The sequence below is a fragment of the Tupaia chinensis genome, unplaced genomic scaffold, assembly GCF_000334495.1.
Source record: "Tupaia chinensis unplaced genomic scaffold, TupChi_1.0 Scaffold149501_1, whole genome shotgun sequence".
In the NCBI taxonomy this organism is placed as follows: Eukaryota; Metazoa; Chordata; class Mammalia; order Scandentia; family Tupaiidae; genus Tupaia; species Tupaia belangeri.
Window position 1 is genome coordinate 1,741,117 of NW_006209345.1, and position 4,493 is coordinate 1,745,609.

A 4,493-nucleotide genomic window follows, 5' to 3' on the forward strand; every position below is an offset into this window, starting at 1 on the left:
TCTTGGGGCATGCACTCAGACCCACCAGCATCAGGGCCAGGTTGAAATGATGGCATGTTCACTGACCATGAAAAGCTAGGGTTTTTGTTTTGTTTTGGAGAGGTTTTTGCTATAGGGTGCATGCCCTCACCAGACAGAGAGAGACAGAGAGACAGAAAGTGAGAAATCACCCCCCAGAGGGGATGGTCACGCCACAATCCCTTCTCCTCCATTCTCCTCTTGCGGTCTTGGGCATGCACGCACGCGCCTGGCGTGAGTTTAAGCCACCAGGTCCAGGACCCAAACCACAGGTGACTACATGGAAGTCCAGCAACATAGCCATTATGCCAACTGCTGGTCCCAAGGCTAGGGTCTTGTTTGTTTGTTTTTTGGGTTTTGTTTTGTTTTGTTTTGTTTTGTTTTTAGAGGTTTTTGCTATAGGGCGCATGTATTCTCCAGAAAGACAGAGAGACAGAAAGTGAGAAATCACCCCCCAGAGGGGATGGTCACGCCACAATCCCTTCTCCTCCATTCTCCTCTTGGGATCTTGGGCACGCACGCACACGTGCCCGGAGTGAGTTTAAGCCACAGGGTACAGGACTTGAACCACAGTTGACTACATGGGAGTCCAGTGACATAGCCATTAGGCTAACTGCTGGTCCCAAGGCAAGGGTTTTTTATGCTAGTAAAAGGGTCACAAATATATGCAAGTTGTTCTGAAAGTTTACATTGAACAAAGATAACAGAGGAAGGTCTCATGGAGATAGGGAAGAGACAGGATTGGGTGAAAGACTATTAGCAGAAGCTGTCTGTAGGCAAACTGGTGGCAGTAGCGTGATGAGTGGGGCAGTTGGATCCACATGGCCAACTGCATGTTTGGAGTCCAGGACCCAGTGGCTTGAAAAACACCAGGCACATATGCACGCATGCCAAAATCCCAAGAGGAGAATGGAAGAGAAGGGACTGTAGTGTGGACATTTCCCTTGGGGGGGGGGGATGCTTTCTTACTTTCCCTCTCTCTCTCCCCCATCTCTTTTTCTCTCCTGAGAGCACACACACCCTGAAGCAAATGGGGACAGGGGAGTAGAAACTCTGCAGCAACTTCTTGGCAGTGGTAGTAGTCCGTTCAGGATGTGTGATCAGCCTAAGGGGATTATCTTGAGAAAGAATGGATTGTGAAAGTCCAGCAATCAGTGACTGGTCAGTCACCCTCTCTTCTTAGTCCTCTGGCCGCGTGTGTGCTTAACAATCTCTTTTCTAAATAAACTATCTCCACACAGGTCAAGGTCAGAGTGAGAGGGCAGTGTGCAGGCGCACACACACCCAACAAGCATATTGGGAAGTAGTGTGAAAGAGATATAGACGTCCATTAAATGATGAATAACTAGGGACCAGCAGATGGCGTAATGACTTGAGTCGCTGGACTCCCATGTAGTTGACCAAAGTCCAAATCTCGGATCCGGTGGCTTAAACTCACGCTAGGCACATGTGTGTGCATGTCCAAGATTCTGAGAGGAGAATGGAGGAGAAATGAGTGCCAGGTGGCCAGCCCCCCTGGGGGAGGTGATTTCTCACTTTCTCTGTCTCTCTCTGTCTGTCTGGCAAGCACACATGCCCTATAGCAAAACCTCTCTCAAAAAAAAAAAAAAAGATGAATGGTTAAACAAAATATGGTATGTTCATACAGTAGAATATTATTCAACCATAAAAAGGTAGGGGCCATGGTGGTGTGGCCGTTAAGGTGCTGGACTGCCACCTGGCTGATCACTGTTCAAGTCCCAGACTTGGTGGCGTTCTCTCTCTCTCTCTCTCTCTCGTGGATGTACCTTATATTAAATTTAAATAGTAATAATAAATAAAATTAAATAAATAATTCTTCAAAAAAGTTCCCCCAACTGCGGGGGAGAAGCCTCCACTCTGAATTTATTTGATCCTTTTTAGTTCCTCTTTTATAAACAAGGAGGGCCTGTGCTGAATCTTGAATCCAGAATCCTGGAGTATTTCCTTCTTAGAGTGAGGACAAAAGAAAGGTGTGGTCAGGCTGGGCAGAGCCACTCGGTTTTCTTAATATTTGGTATTTCCGGTTCTCTTGTGTTTTTGTAATGAAAAGGAAAATATTCAAATATGTTTGAAATCTGAGGACAACAATGTTTGCAAATGGAAAAGGGCTATAAAAACTGTGAGCCTTGTAAAAATTTCTTGAGTAGGCTGTGCCAGCAGCTCATGGGTGTCATTAAGACTCCTCATAGCAGGGAGCCAGCGGTGGCATGGTGGTTAAGTGTGCTGGGTTCCAACATGGCCAACCACCATTCAAGTCCCGGACCTGGTGACTTGCTTTCTCACTTTCTCTCTCTCTCTCTCTCTGTCCCTATCTGGTCAAATTGAAGTAAGAAAATAAAAAAAGTTAAATAAAATAATTTTTAAAAAAAAAAAAAAAAGACTCCTCCTAGTAGTGCTGCTGAAAGCTTGAGGCTGTTCTGGCCCACATAAGCCTTTTCATCCCTCCATACAATGGAGTATCTCAGTGTACCAGTCCTCGTGTAGCCTGATCCTTCTATAACCTACTAGATGAGCCCACTTAGAAGGGATAGCCTCAAATTTCCAAGTCACCTTCAAGACCCCTTCTTTCATACTCTGAGCTATTCTGCCAGCAAATGTCAACTCTCAAGGTTTCTTGCTCTGGGACCAGCAGTTGGCGTAATGGCTATGTCGCTGGACTCCCATGTCGTCAACTGCTGTTCGAGCCCCGGACCCAATGGCTTAAACTCACGCTGGGCGCATGTGTGTGCGTGCCCAAGATCCCAAGAGGAGAATGGAAGAGAAGGGATTGTGGCATGGCCATCCCCCCGGGGGGTGATTTCTCATTTTCTGTCTCTCTCTGTCTTTCTGGAGAGTGCATGCGCAGTACAGCAAAAACTTCTCCAAAAAAAGAAAAAAGAAGGTTTCTTGCTCTCAGGGCCAGCAGGTAACATGGTGGTTAAAATGCGCTGGATTCCCAAATGGCTGACAGCAGTTCTAGTCCCAGACCTGACAGCTTGCTTCTCACTCCCGCACCCCCACTCTCTCTGACGAGTACACATGCCCTGTAGCAAATTTTTAAAAAATAATAAGAGGACCAGCAGCTGGCATGGTGGTTAAGACGCTGGACTCCCAAATGGCTGACCACAGTTTGAGTCCCAGACCTGGCAACTTGCTTTCTCACTTTCCTTTTCTCTCTCTCTGTCTCTCTCTAGTCAATTTTTTAAAAAGAATTATTTTATTTTATTTATTTATTCATTTATTTTAATTTGAGAGAGAGAGAAAGTAAGAAAGCAAGCCACCAGATCTGGGACTTGAATCATGGTCAGCCATGTGGGAGTGTCCAGCGACTTAAAAAAAAAACACTATTTGCTGGTTCCCTCTGGTCAAACTAAAAAAAAATAATAATAATAATGATGATAAATAAGAAACTAAATAATTTTTTTAGAAACTAAATAATTTTTAAAAAAATAATAACAATAGGGACCAGCAAATAGTGTAATGATTAAGTCACTGGACTCCCACATAGTTCACCATGGTTTGAGTCAGAGACCCAGCAGCTTAAACTCAGTACCAGGCACGTGTGCATGGGTGCCCAAAATCCCAAGAGGAGAATAGAAGAGAAGGGATTGCGGAATGGCCATCCTCCTTGGGGGCTGATTTCTCACTTTCTGTCTCTGTGTCTCCAGCGAACACACATGTTTTATAGCAAGAATCTCTCTAAAAAAATTTTTTTTAATTAAAATAAAACTTATTGGGACCAGCAAATGACATAATGGCTATGTCGCTAGACTCCCATGTGGTCGACTGCAGTTTGAATCCCAGACCTGGTGGTTTAAACTCACGCCAGATGCATGTGCGTGTGTGCCCAAGATCCCAAGAAGAGAATGGAGGAGAAGGGATTGCGGCATGGCCATCCCCCCAGGGGGGTGATTTCTCGCTGTCTGTCTCCCTGTCTCTCTCTTTCTGGTGAGTGCACACACCCTATAGCAAAAACCTCTCAAAAAAATCAAATAAATAAAATAAAACTTATTATTTTAAAAAGTCTACCAGTTTACACGTACCCTCATAGACTCTGTGGCCTAGTCAAAGATACATTTTCCTAGAAAATAAATGACTCCTTGGCTGGGCCACTTATTTATTTATTTTTAGACAGGATCTCACCATCATGTGATTCTCCTGCCTCACCCTCCCAGCTGGGACGACATGCGTGTGTCACCATCCTCAGCTCTTTTTCAGACATGGTCTTGCTGCCTTGCCCAGGCTAGTCGCAAGCTTGGTATTCTCCTGCCTCGGCCTCCCAGCTGGCGCTTTCTTTCTCTGTCTTGCTTCTTTCTCTCCTTCCTTCCTTTGCTTTTAATTTGCTAGAGAATGTGTGTGCTCACCAAAGAGAGAGAGTGAAACAAAGAAAGAGAGAGGGAAAGTGAGAAAGCACCCCCCCAATGGAGGATGGTCACAAGCACACATGATCCCTCCTCTGTTTCTTTTTTTTGGAA